The sequence below is a fragment of the Humulus lupulus genome, chromosome 3 (genome assembly GCF_963169125.1).
Source record: "Humulus lupulus chromosome 3, drHumLupu1.1, whole genome shotgun sequence".
In the NCBI taxonomy this organism is placed as follows: domain Eukaryota; kingdom Viridiplantae; phylum Streptophyta; class Magnoliopsida; order Rosales; family Cannabaceae; genus Humulus; species Humulus lupulus.
Genome location: NC_084795.1, coordinates 93,825,788 through 93,841,105, shown reverse-complemented (window position 1 = coordinate 93,841,105; position 15,318 = coordinate 93,825,788). Strand labels below are relative to the sequence as shown.

General features: G+C 40.4%; 1 non-coding gene across 1 annotated transcript; it reads right to left on the bottom strand.

Annotated features, from left to right (window-relative positions):
- Positions 1 to 14,648: 14,648 nt before the first annotated feature.
- On the bottom strand, positions 14,649 to 14,755 carry LOC133828184 (small nucleolar RNA R71). Its single transcript, XR_009890819.1, has one exon. It is a non-coding gene; the product is annotated as a small nucleolar RNA R71 (small nucleolar RNA).
- Between the last annotated feature and the right edge of the window lie 563 nt (positions 14,756 to 15,318).

Here is a 15,318-nt window from a genome sequence, read left to right as displayed (position 1 = left end):
CCCTCATGCCTTTGCGGATGGATTTGGACCTTCTCGGTCTCCTTCCTTTCCTAAGCATCCCTCGACAGGTATACTTGCCTCCCCCCGTCGAGCTTATATTTCCACTTCCGAAGACCATCCTTTGGCGAGCTAGTATGGAGGGGCCATGAACCGCTACATGGGAAACATTTTTTAAGGCGAGTGGGGGTCTATGTATGACATTCCAGATGCTGAGTTGGTGAGGCTTATATGCGAGCCTCTATGCAGATACTTTTCAAAACACTAAATGTATGTTTTTCGATTTTGATATCGCCTAACCATTGATGTTTTCTATTGTTTCTTTGTCCTTGCTTAGGCTTCCATCCTAGGCCACTGATTTTTTACCTCAAGATCCTCATCAAAACAACGGCTACAGCTCAAGCTTGAGGGGGCAATGAAGAATCTCTCCATGGTCGAGGCAGAGAAGGATAGTTTGTCCACACGGATCTGCGATTTGGAGGGCCAGCTTGTTAAAGCGGTTTGCTAGAGGGATGCTGCACTGGCCAATGCTGCTTCGACCTCTCTCTCCAATACTGGACTTGAAGCTACTAACCACACTATAAATGAGAGAATTAATGCGCTTGACGCTGAACTTGTAAATTCCGAGAATGACATAATTGAGTGCGCGTTGTACGCCATGTGGAGGACCAATCGTGACGTCGACTTGTCTCCCTTTGGAGAGTATGCCACTAGGAAGATTGCTGAGTGGAAAGGTCAAAGTGGAAACCCATAGATCCCTCTTCAATGCATATTTGTATACATATATATATATATCGCAGTCGTGTAACCCTCCATGTTGTTTTCTTTTTGTTTTATGGAACTCCTCATAAGTCTTTAATGGTATGTGGGACTCTTGATTTCTAAGTCCTTGCTTATTTTTAATATCAACTATGAGGATGCATTGGCATTTCCTGCCTTTGTAATTCTCTTTCGGTTATCAAGTGTAAGGGACTTTGATAAATCCCTCTTATTTTTTGATGAATTCCTTATCTCTTCCTTGGACTAATGATGATAGTCTTTTTGGTGCACCTTGACTATACTTGTAAGAACACGTTAACCTCTTGGGTTCACGGTATCCTTTTATATTCTTTGCGCGTGCTTGTTATTTTGTGCGAGAAGCATCTTTCTTGTCATTATGCATAGTACTATTTTTACAAGGGTCTCTTTTAGGACCCCTTTTGGCTAGGCGGCTTGGTGGCCACTCTAGGCTTATTGTTGGATGCTCTTCCTGAGGCCTTTCCTCTCGTGGAGGTATCAACCTTTATTAGGACGTTCTTAATGTAGGATCTTTTGACCCTCTTGATGTTCATGAGGGTAGCTAATCCTCGTGAACTCAAGAGATGCCTTGCAAGGTTTTCTTCCTTATTTTTTTTAAAGGTTCTCTTTTAGAACCCTTTTTGGTTGTATCTATCTCCCAAGTGGTTGGCGAGAATTATCTCGTCGGGCACTTTGATCATTTTTCGCATGCATTTTGATAATACCAATTGGTGATATGTACATGAGAGTTAGATACGTACTCACGTAAATGAGGAGTGTGGCATGCCAATAAGAAATACATTCATTAAAAATAAGTAGAGTACATAGGTATCTTTGGCAACATTGTTCTTACTACCTATCAGGGCATCTAGGTTACCGCTCTAATTCTTAGATGTTTATAAGGGGAGGAGTCACAACTATGTTGGGGGGCTAACTATGGTAACCCTTTTGATTTATCGTACTAAAAATGGAGCTTTACCTAATGTTCCCTCTCAGGCGTGTATGCACAACCATCGATTCTGATCTCCTCGGTAACTTTGGGGTTGAACTCACGTAGGTTAGTGCTCCCATGCACTACCATCGCCATAGGTTTTGGCGGTTTCATGACTATGCGGATGGACGTGTTATAACATTCCCTTGCTTCTTTCTGTTCCCCTTTCACGCTCGCTACCCCCCAGGAGTAGGGAATTTTATGGCCAAGTGGTATACCGAGGTTATCTCCTTCAATTCTCTCAGGGAGGGTCTCCCTAATACCGCGTTGAAGTCCGAGGAACAACTTACTACGACAAAGTTTGTCATCACATGGGTCTTTCTGAGTAGCTCTCCCATGGTGACGGCTAACTCAATTATGCCCATGGGATGTATCGAGTCTCCTGTAAACCCATACAAGGAGGTGTTGCAGGGCTTTAGGCTCCTGATGTACAGTCCCATCTTCTCAAAGGTCGGGCAATATAGGATGTCTACGGAGCTCCCATTGTCTACCAGAACCCGATGCACCTTCATGTTGGCAAGTTGTACACTTAATACCAAGGGGTCATTGTGCGGAAAATGCACACCCCGCACGTCTTCTACGGTGAAGGTGATTGAGTCATTTTCCCCTTTAAAGTTTTCGAGGGTCATTGTTCTAAGCTTAGCATTCATGGGGGTGGACTTTGTCTGGCTTCCTTGGCTTATCTATCTCGCCCCTTTATCAATTCTCCTCTGAATTATGGTCCTCCAAAGATCGTCCTCACCTCTCCTTGCACCTCTGGGGCTACATCTCGTGCTCATGGCGAGGGTGGTCTATCATATGGTCTTTCATTTTCTCTTCAGACGTATCTACCCAAGTGCCCCTTGCGTATGAGTTCTTTAATTTCCACCTTTAAATGAGTGCATTCCGCTGTGGTGTGGACAGTGTCTTTATGATACTGATAGTACTTTCTGGGGTCTCTCTTTGACCGATCTCTCTTCATTGGTGGGGGTCTCCTGAAGGGAACCTGATTCTCGTTTGCTACGAAGATATGCTCCCTAGTGTGTGTTTGGTCAGTGTAGAAGGTGTGGGATGTTTGCCTAGGATTACCTCCATGTTTGTGCTTCCTCTGCTAGTTATCTCTTGGCCCTTCGTACTTTTATTTTTTGCGTCATTCGAACCTTCAGGGGCTGAGGGCTTGATAAGTGATGCCTTCACGTTTTCATGGTCGTCTTCAACACGAATGTACTTTTGTGCCCGTTCGTAGAAATCTTCTAAGTCAGTGACCTCCCTCTTTAGCCTGTTATCACACAACTTACTACTCGGGCGCACCCCAGCTGTAATGGACATTTTTAACTCCCCATGGGTTAAGATTCCTACTTTGGCTGCCTCCATATTGAACCTAGGGATATAGCTCTTCAGGCTCTCTTCTTCTCCTTGTTTCACATTAGCGAGGTTGGTGCCTAGCTTGGTGAAATCACGCACAACGTGATGTTGTTGGAGAACTTCGTCAGAAAATTGTCGCCAAGTCCTGATGGACCCCGGCCAGAGTCTCTTAAACCACTTGTACGTAGGACCCTTTAGTGTGACGGCAAAACAGTGGCATCTGGCTCAGCTGGTAATTCCCCTTAACCTCATTAGGTCATTGAACACATCAAGATGGTATTTTGGATCTGTGTTGCCCTCGTAAGGGGACATGTGAGGCTCTTTGAAGTTGGCTGAGAGTTGCACGACTTGGATTTCTCTAATGAAGGGTGATTCATAATCAAACTCATTATCGATAGCATGCCCCCCACACGCGGTGATTATCTTGCTCCGTAGGCTCCTCATCTCAGAGTCCAAGTCTTGCCTCCTTTTGTTCAAGGAGTCTCTCAAGTCGGATGGGTTGGCATTTCCATTCCTTTTGTCTTCTGTGGGAGCCATAGGAGGTATCGTCCTTAATTCTGACCTTCTTCCATTGAGCATGTCTCTTAGGTCAGGGGGTGCCTCCTTAGAGGTGACTTCGGCTTCGCTCTTATGACTAGTGTCATCTCTCCGCCTTTGTTCCTGAGTGTACATTGCCAGCCTAGGTCCTTCATGGTGCTTTTTCTAGGGAGTGTTGCTAGTGGAAAGTCGAATTCTTCCATATTCTATGTGGACAGTGGTTTCCTCTCTTTCACGCTCCTTATCCTTATACTTGGGAAGGGGTATGCTCGACTTTCCTTGTCGAAAGTCTTTTAAAACCTCCTGCATGTTCTCTAGTGTGGTCTCCAGCCTTCAATTCTTTTTGTGTAACTCACGAATCTCATCCTCATAAAAGTGAGTTCTTGAGCTAGACCTCACCGAGTGTACTTGTTGACTCTTTCCTGGCTTATGCGTAGAGGGACCCAGGTCCTGATGGTCGAAGCGTGGTGCCCCTGGAGGCTGAGGATGTGGGCGCACTTGCAGCTCTGATTGACCTCTGTCAGGTTGGACAGCCAGGGGTGATACTTCCTTCTCCTTCCTCAGGGCAGGATGTTCCTCTGGCATATCTCCATGCTTTGGCGGAGGAGGGTCTTTCTTGGAGGCCCTCAGCTATCCTCCGTCCAGGTGAACCTCAACATCTTGTAGTTGACGTAAACGCTTCAAACGCCTTGGAATTTTTCCTTGCTGGAAGTGATGAAAGAACTTTGGCTTGATACTTGTTCTTCCCACAGACAGCGCCAAACTGTTGACGGCAAAAACTCATCAACAATATATGGATGGAAAACTCAAAGCTTCTTATGAAAACTACGTAGATAGAACATAGGAAAAACTTAAGAAAGAAATATGCAGAACAACAATGGAGGAAAATCTTGTTTATTTCTTTACTATCTCTCTCTACAATGATTTTTTCCAACCCCTCCATTTGAGGGGTCGAAGCCTATTTATAGATGGGCTCTAATGGCCTCTGATACAAGGTGGTCCCAAGGGACAAGATCGTACATTTGTACTCTGTCAGAGTAGTGGTGCATGCTGTAGAGCAGCAGAGGATCGTTGTGTCGGTTGTAGGTACATGGTCAGAGGTATGCAAGTCATGCCATCACTCCTTGCATTGAGTCGTACCACCACTACTTGTCGAGCACTGATGTCAGAACCACGCCTTTGCCTCCCCCAGGGTCGTACGTCTCGTACTTGTTCACATGCCTCGTACCTAAAGGTCCTTCTCACACCTCCAAAATATATCTTCTTTCATCACCTTCTAATATTTTTCTAAGTGTTGGATACATCTACTAGTTCTCCTTGTATACTTGGGAGGCTTGGGACATATGTTACGTGATGAGGCAATGACACCCTCACTATGTGTGGCTCTCTTCAGTGGCCTAACATCATAGAAACGAGGCCCTTGCATATTCTACATACGGGTGAAATGTCTTCGGCTCATAGGCGGTGTCACCACGTTCGGAGCAACACGGGGAGGTGCTAGGACTCCGCAAGGTGTCCGCGGGTGCGCAAGCCTTCTTTGAAGCCTTCACCAAGCACGCCTTCAACATGGTGGATGGCCTCACTACACGAGGCTCTCTGCATGTCGCAAAACCAAGCAACCTAGGCCCTTCGCGTGGGCGTACCATCCTCGGTGCGCAGCCCCTCCTCCACTCGTTCAGCCTCGCACAGCGAGGCGTCTTTGATTCTGTGGGCCTCGCATAGTGAAGCATCCTTGACTCTGCTGGCCTCACACAGTTGAGGCATCCTTGACTCCGTGCACCTCACACCAAGCCGACTGAGACTCTAAGCCACAAGCACATGGGTCTTGATCTTGAGGCGCTTATGAAAACCAGCTCACTGAGTTGGGCCTCGCTATGCGAGGCCCTTGTGTACCGATGGGTGCGCTAAATGTTGCGGGGGTGTATGCGCACATCTAAGCCTGGATAGGCCTCACATATCAAGCCCTTCACCCCTTCTACGCTCACTCCCATATGCGTCGACAGATGTCTCAAGGGAGATTTTCCCGTATTCACAAAACAAATAACATGTAAACTGCTGAGTCTTAAATTAGTTTAAACTTGGTAAATCCCTCCATAATAAAGGAAATATTTAATATAGGTCTGTTAACATAACCAACTTTATTTAAAAAGTATTTTAGTAATGTTTGATGAATGTAATGGGTAATTATTCTAAATCACTTTAATTATAGAAACATGCTCTTTTATAATTTTATGATTTTTATAATTAATTACATTCATAGGGTTATAAATCGACTAGTAATTAGTTGATTAGTTTAATAAACACATAAATTAATTCTAAAATAGTTAGTAGGAGAAGGTTTACATCTCAATATGACCTATGGTCTCCATTGTTAGTACAACACCGTGAAATATGATTAGGGCCTCGAGGCGGCTTTGCTTCCGTCCCCCTAAGGAAGGTTATTGGTCATATTAATATCAAGGTTCACTTTTTTTGAAGATAGGAAAGAGTGATATAATTTAGGTTTGACCGAGCCTAAGGTGACACTCTCTAAGTTAAGTCATAAATTCTGAAATAATGGGTTACATTCACAAAGATACTGTATGTAATGCCCCAAATTCTCCGATGTTGTTTAGTGGCGGTTTAGTAGACCGGGAGGGCCATAATTGTTTAATTATGCAATTAAATGAATATATGCATGTTTATGTGAATTATATTATAATATGATGTTATACGCATGCATGTGGGTCCACATTTGAAATATTATGGTGTTTTGATAATTTGGCCCATTGAGGGTAAATTTGTGTATTTGAGTGCATAATGTGATTTGTAAATGATATTCCATTATTATGGAGATATATTTGAGCTATTCGGCATGAGACGGTCCTATTTAGTGGATTAGCGGTTTTGTCATAACGGGGTCAATTATCGGGTAGTAAGAATGTTTATTTGATGATAAATTGGGAATTATTGAGATCAGGGTGAAATTCTGGAAGTTTTGACTATAATGTCCCCGGGGGTGTTTTTGGGACCCCGAGCACTAGGTTTTATTTGAGGTTACTTAAGCTTGAAGTAGCTTGTCAGATAGAACGTACGTTAGAAAACCTCTCGTTCTCCCTTTTGTCAGTTCGTTTTACCATTTGAGCCTTTTCGAAGAAATCTCGAGTTCTAGGAGTCAGAATCAAGCGAGGATCGAGGCATAGCGATCCTAGGAAAGATTAGAAGCTTCTTGAACAAAGGATTTGACAAGAAACAACTCAATCGAAGGTAATCGAAGTTTAAGTTTTGAGTTTTTTGAGTTTCTAAGCTTTGAATTAGATTTTGTAAATTGTTGAGTTTTTGGTTCGTTCGAACATTGGGTTTTGGAGCATTGAGAAGCTTGGGAACTTTGATTTCATGATTGGGGAATGTTTAGGTATGATTTTGAAGGCTTTGGAGTGTTAAAAACGCATTTGGGAATGGCTCAAGGTTGGGGGTTGCGGCCCTGTTCTTGGAGAGCTGCGACCCTTGCTTGAAGAAGCAGGTGGGGCTTTTTGTGCCTGCTAGGCGTCGCGGCCCTTGCTTCAGGAAGTTCTGGGGGCCGCGGCCCAAGGTGCTAGGGTCGCAGCCCTTTCCCAGTTTTCACCCCGTTTGCATGTTTTGACCCCGGGAACATGGTTTTAGGCCTCGGGATCACTCCTACTACCTGGATTAGTGAGGATTGATGTCTCGGAGGCTAGATCTTGGTTTGAGAACCCTTGATTATCATTTTATTGATGGTATCCTATAATGTGTTATGATTAGGTAACCGTTAAAGGACTAAAACATAAACCGTTCTCAAGGGTCGTTCTTTTGTTCATTCTAGCTCGAATCAGAGGTAAGAAAACTGCACCCCATATGTGACATGCATGGTTATTCTTGAGGCATGTTGATTGTGAAATGTGGACATGAATTGATTATCGAATGCTTAGCAAATCTTGCTCACTTGTGTATGGCACTGACTCATTAGTCAGAATTGACAAAGGTGCCGGTATCAACTGTGAAGCTATGACTCATTAGTCAGGTTCGATAGTGGTACTGGGCACTGGTCACATAGTGATGACTCATTAGTCAGGATGGCTTTAGCGTGTCCAACGCAAGCCAATAAAGATTAGATCTAATCGATATCTACATTGGATGACTCAAAGAGCATTAATGCCGGACTGACCTCAAGTTCGATGAATATTATAAGCGCTTGTGTGACTTACCCATCAGTCACTCATCTGTTAAGTTAGAGACTTACCTATCAGTCTCTCATCTGTTTAAGGCTAGCGGCTTACCTACTAGCCATTCTTCTGTTCAAACTAGTGACTTGCTTGTCAGTCGCTCAGTATGGTTTTCTAGAACCTCAAGTGATATTCACTCATCTGTTTAAGAGCTATGAGCTCTGTGTGATTATAATGATAATCATTTGATAATGTTTACATATAATGCTATGTTTTCTTGCTGGGCTTTGGCTCATGGGTGCTATGTGGTGCAGGTAAAGGGAAAGGAAAGCTCACCCAACCCTGAGTGGAGAGCTTAGGTGGTGATGTGTACATATGCGGCCGCTTGACCACCACGACCAAGGAGTTCTCAGAGGAACTAGGGGGTTTACCCTATTTTTGCCGCTTAGGTCGGCGGGTTTGTAATTTTGAAACAGTAGTGACCTTTTTGAGTTGTAAATAACTTGTAAATGTTCTTGTGGGCCCATGAATAATTTTATGTATTAAATAAAACATATCCTTTCCTTTTTGCTGATTTTCACCTTAGCCTGTTAATAACACTTAGAACACGTTTTTAACCAAAGGACTCGGGTAACGGGTTAAATTTCCAGTTCACCGTAACGGTTCTGGGGTAACTAGGGCGTTACAACTGTAACATCCTACTAATCAGGGACCGTTACGACGTGTGTTTAAAATAGTGCTTGACTCGCTAAATGAGTCATTTGGACTAAAACATGTGATTAAGTAACTAGTAGCTTGGGTGCTAAAGATTTTTGTCAAAGGAATAAACATTTCCATTAAAAAAAGTAGTCTTTACATGGGATCCCAAAAATAGAAGTTTAAAAATCATTTACAACTCAGGGATTACAAAATAATCTGACCTGAGCAGCAAAACAGGGTCCAATCCTAGTTCCTCTGCCATATCTCGGTCGTGGCGGTAGAGCAGAATGCATATGTACACACTGCCCCTAACGCTCTCAAACTCATGGTTGGCCAAGCTTCCCCTTACCTATACCTGCACCACATAACACCCGTGAGCCAAGGCTTAGCAAGAAAACTTATTTAAACTAATTAAGATAATCTAAAGAATATAAACAACATGCTTAATAGCAATAAAAATTGTACCAGTATGCGACCACAGAGTCACACAAGTGCGTATTAGCACTTCTATTTATTCAAGTGGCATCGAAGCCAGACAAGTGCATAATACACTCCCAGGGTGGCCTAGCCATAGCAGCCTGCGTTCTACACGCATAGTGTCGACCACGGCTTATAAGTTGAGCTTCCAATCAGGAACAATCATACATATAGTATATTTATCATATAAACAAATGCAACGCATTCCAGTGTACTTAATCAAATATCCACATGCATAATTATAATCATTCTCGTTAACAGGGGCTCAAGCCCTAATCATGTTGACATTTAACAATCGGGCTAAGCCCTAATCATATTTACATTTAACAATCAAGCCAAGCCCTAATCACGTATCTCACGCATTGGGTGCAGTTTTCTTACCTCGAACTTCGTGCGAATAAAGCAACGACCCTGATCGATATCCCTTACCCGAGCTTGATGGAAACCCTAGTCGTAATACAAGTATACGTTTATCAGGAATCAACTCCAGAACCCTAGTTTCAATCTGAACTCTAACGCTCCAAAACCAATGTTCCCAGTTAACGGGGTAATGAAAATGTCCCCCGAGCCCCCAAGCCGGCTCCTAAACCGAATTCTTGAGCCCCCGAGCTTTATTCTGAAAATTCAATAAATCAACCTTATGGGGCATTTGGCACGGTCGTGCCTACCTTTGGCGCGATCGTGCCCATACAAAAATTGGGGTTTCCAGGGAATTGGCGCGGTCATGCCAGCCCCTGGCGCGGTCGCACCCCTCAACTCAAGACCCGGATGGAATTTCAATTCCACTCTTTCTGGGACACTACATAGTCGCGCTAGGTTGTTAGAAACCCAAAAACTGCTCAGAACTCAAGTGTTCTTCCCTAATTTGTACCCTTGCGATTTTATGTGACATCAAACCCAGAATTCACCAAAACAAGTATTTGCAATAGGATTTTAACCACAAAACACCCCATACAACCTAACTAAACTATCAGTAACATCAATTCACCATAAAATATACCAAAATCATCTTAAAACCCAAATTCACACCTTAAACTAAAGAACATACAACATCACTAAAAACTCAGGAGAGAACTCAAAGGAATTGTAGCTTACCTTTGATTAATCACGACCCCAAGCTGCCTCCTACTCTAAACCCAACTTCAATCCTCCAATTCCAAGCTTTTCCCCCTCCAAAGATCACAAACTCTCCAAGAGCTTCAAGAGGAATAGAGAATAATGAGAGAGAGAGAGAGTGGATGCTATTTGGTGTTTGTAAACTCTAAAGGTTCCCATCTCAGCTGACCAAGTTATGTCATGGGCAAGGGAAATGACCAAAATGCCCATATCCCTCACCTAAGCTCTTCAATACCCTTGAGGGAAAATTCATCATTTGGCATAATTCTCGCTAATCTCAAATTATCCCACATAATCCCAAATAAGTCTATCAAACCAAATATTCATCAATTAATACTCGTTAAACAAAAATTCTAGGCAATTTACCAAACTACCAAAGGACCCCTAAGCTCACCCCCAACCAGGTATTTTACCCTATTGTGACTTTTTTGCTAACTTGCTCACTAGGATCGCCTCGTGCCGGGTAACTCAAATATATCCACATAATAATGTGGTCACAATAATGAATCATACATATTTACACGTATACCGTCAACATGTCAAAATTACAAAAATGCCCTTCTAATAAGAAACGAGCCCACATGCATATTTAATACACTTAAATAGGAAATCATAGTCATATCATCATACCATTCACATAATAATATGTTCATAACACATAATTAACTCAATTATTGCCTCTTGGCCCCCTAATCAAGGCACTAAGCCATATTAGGGAAGTTGAGGCGCTACAGATACAATTAAGCTTTTGTAGTGGATAATTGTATCTTGACCAAACAAAAGGTATTTATTTTTAAAGAGAAAATATGATTTATTTTGAGTTTTAGATAATAAAGATAAGAGTGTCTTATAGACTATCTGAAATAACCTTGACCGACCTTAAGGCGAAACTTTAATTGTCGAGTAGTATTATCGTGGAATAGTAAATGTTATGTTTATGTGTTTTAATTGTTGCATTCATGCATCATGTTTACTCTCCAAAAGTTATTGATATTTATTTTCAAATTATAATAAATCTTGTATCTTTTATTTTCCGTAAGAAAAATGTTACCACCCAATACATTTCCCATCACATGTCCAATTATGCATAAAAAGATTGATCATCATGTAAGAGGTATAAAACTCACTGAAGAAAATGAAGGCAGATGGATAAATTCCAAATGTTCATTTTTCTCCCTAAAAACCTTAAACATGTTTTTAATGAAAGATGACCTCCTCCTATGCCAATAATGGATGCAAGGAATGAGGAACATGAGAAATATAATGATTGGATGAGATCAAATCCATGGCAAGATATTATATTCTTAGTGCCATGCACGACAAGCTGAGGAGAAAGTACGAAAGCATTAAATATGCACGTGATATGTGGGATTCTGTCTATGAAGATATACAGAAAAGATCACAATCAAAATGGTAAATATGATTTTCCTATACCTTAAACTTGAATAGTTTATTATGATATATCATTTTGAATCTTTGATTTGGACACCACTAATCATATTTTGTTCTTCTTTACAGATTCTTGAGTGGTCAAGGGAACTTTTGATGGAAACCACTTGACAAGGATTGGGATGGAGAGCGTGTTTAATTCAGAAAAGCATTGGGGACAGTCCATTTAGTTTAGTTTTATTATTGAAGGAAAAAATTTATTTGTTGTTTAGAACAATTATTTTTTATTTTATTTCTTTTAGAAATTTAATTTCTTTTTATTCCATGTAGTGACATTTTAAAAAAACTTTTAGTAATAGTATGATTATTCATAATTTTCTTTTGAAAGACATGCAATTATAAACATTCAGGTTATAGATGCTTTTCCAAATGAACGATCGCTTAATAACTCTAAGTTATTTAAAGTAGCTAAACCAACAAGTAACAAAAGAAAAAAAGTTTCTAAAGAGGATTACACATATATGGCATCTAAGATTAGCTCATATTAGTCTAGACAGAATTAACTAGTTAACAAAAGATGGACCATTGAGAGAACTAACTGTTGGAACTATTCCAGTTTACTAATCCTATCTAGAAGGAAAATGACTTAAACGACCTTTCTCAATGAAAGGCATTAGAGCCAAAGAACCATTAGAGCTTGTACACAGTGATGTGTATGGTCCAATTAATATACAATCTGCAGGTGGTTATAAGTATTTCGTCTGTTTCATTGACGAATACTCTAGATATGGTCATACTTGTCGTATGTTTAGGAAGTCAGAAACCTTTGGCAAGTTTAAAGACTTCAAAACTAAATATGAGAACCATTAGGTAAATCTCCTAAGATGCTTTGATCAGATTGAGGTGGTGAATATTTGGATCTAGAATTCAAAGATTTCATGCTGGAGCATGGTATTCTATCCCAACTCACAATACTTGGAATGGTACAACAAAATGGTGTTTTAGAAAGAAGAAACAAGATCTTGGTTGACATGGCCAGGTCTATGTTGAGCTACTCATATCTTCCTCTCACATTTTGGGGTTATGCACTTCAAATAGCGAATTACATTTTGAATGTAGTCCCATCTAAGATAATTAGCAAAACACCACTAGAGTTGTGGAATGGTAGCAAACCTAGTCTGTGCCATTTCTACATATGGGGTTGTCTTGTTAGGTTAGTTTTTATAGTGTTATGGAGAGCATTTTAGGGAATCTTTATGCCTTTTTAGTTGTGTTTGTGCAATATGATGCTTTTGTTTGTTAATATTTTCATAATTATGCGTGAAATAAAGAAATGGATTAAAATATGAAAAAATTATGATATTCTGAACACAAAATACCCAATTTGACAAAATTGGACTTATTTTGGCTTTCGACAAGGGTCTCGGGCTTAAAAATTTTATTTTGACGCTTCCCTTTTGAGCTGTGACGCAGTGGTAAACAGAGAAGGAAAAATCTGGGGTAGATAGAGGGCTGCAGCGCTGGACTTTTGAGCCGCGATGCTATTGTGGTATTATTTAGGGCCGCGGTACTAACTGAGGCAGAGAGGTTTCAAATTTGATTTTTCAAAGTAGAGCCGAGGTGAACGATTCCAATTGAAGATTCAATTAAACCCTAGAGACTCAATTAAACGCTCTGCAAACACTAAGGATTGAAGATTCAACCATTTTCATTGTTTTTCTTCTTTTTTTCCTCTTAATTTCTGCAATAGTAATGTTTAGATCTGATTTTATGGATTCTTTTATGTTTATCATGAACTAATTTTCTTTTTAGGGTGTTAATGGATTCTTCTTGAAACTCTATGATTATCTAATGCAATTTCTATGAATTTCCTGTCAATATTGTGAATTATTTTATTTATGTTTAATGTTTATGATTGATTGGCCTCCAATTGCATAATCTATATGATTTTAACCTAAAATCTGAAAAAAAAAAAAGTGAGGGATAATTATGCTTTAGTTGAATAATCGTAGATTTGTATTGGATGAAAGTACCTGTATGATTTGTGTAGCTTAGGGATTATGTGTTTAACGCCCGCAATATGTTTAATTTACCACAAAGATGTAGGAATTTTACATACTGTTGAGAGTTATGTCCTAATAAGAATATAATTTGCAATTGTAATCCATTATTACATTAGAGATAGGAATTCTGGAAATTGTGTGAGAGAAGTGTAGGGTTGAGAGTTGATGAAATTAATTTCCCTATATTTAATATGTTGAATTAGAATATGTATTGTTTGACTTCTTTTCTGTTCTTGAGACTTATTGCGTTAAATTTATTTATTATTTCTGCACTTTTATCTTTGTTAGAACACTTACAAATAAGGATTAATTCCTGGTAATTAGTAGGCAGTCCATGTGGGTTTGACACTTTACTTAACTATATTACTTTGTTCGATTGTGTATACTTGTGCAATGAAAATCCACAACAAGTTTTTGGCACTGTTGCCGGGGACTATTTTATTAATATAAAAAATAGTTAATTTTTATTCTAACTTGGATTTTTTTTATTATTATACTAATTTGGTTGGTATCTTAATCCCTTGATTTAAGGAAATATTGGTTTATGGTCGTGTTAAACAACGTGAAATACTGTTGGTGAATCCTAAAATAGAAAGAACTTGTAGATATAACCAAAAGAAGAAGAGGTTGGAGACTACCATTGCTGAGAATCATGGGAATGCAGTAAACAATGCTGCCAATAATGCTCAAGGGGTAGCAACAGCTGAGGTCCCTGTTGAACAAGTGGCAAGGACTCTAAGAGATTATGTACTTCCCACTGTTACAAGAGTGCATTCGTGCATCAAACACCCCACAGTTGTTGCTGACAATTTTGAGATCAAGCCTACAATTCTACAAATGGTGCAGTCCACCGTTCAATTTGGTGGATTACCTACTAAGGACCCAAACTTGCACATAGACAATTTCTTAGAGCTGTGTGCAACGTTTAAGATGAATGAGGTGAGTGATGATGCAATTTGACTGAGACTATTCCCTTTTTCCTTAAGAGACCGAGCAAGGAGTTAGTTAATCTCGATGTAAGCCGATTCAATCACTACATAGGAGGAACTAGGTCAAAAGTTCCTTGCCAATTTTTTCCCTCTGGCTAAGGCTGCAAAGTTGAGAGGTGAAATCAATAATTTCCACCAAAATGATGAGGAGTCATTGTATGATGCATGGGAGTGCTCCAAGGAGTTGTTAAGGAAGTGTCCCCGTCATGGAATTGAGAAATGGATGTTGGTCCACGACTTTTATAATGGTTTGGGTGATACTACTCGTACCATCATTGGTGTAGCAGCAAGGGGTGCTTTCATGAGCAAGAGTGCTAATGAAGCATATGAATTACTAGAGGAGATGGCCATGAATAACTACCAATGGCCTACTGAGTGAGAAAGTACAAAGAAGGTGTTTGGGATGCTTGAATTAGATGCCATCTCAATGCTTAAAGCTCAAGTGGCATCCTTGATGTAGAAGTTACAACAAAACTTAGTGTCTTGCGTTGGATATGCTTACAGCCCAGGCCATGCAACTACAAAATTTATGTGAAACATGTGGGAGCGCCCATCCATTAAATCAGTGTCCTGCAATGGAAATGAATAATTTGCCTATGGAAAAAGTTCAAGCCATAAGAAATTTCCAAAGGCCAGTCAATAACCCATATTCCATGACCTACAACCAAGGGTGGAGGAACCACCCTAACTTCTCGTGGAAAAATAATCAAGGAGCACAGTAGCCTTTCCCACAAAACCAACAACCTTTCCTACAACCCCAACAGTCTTTCCAACAG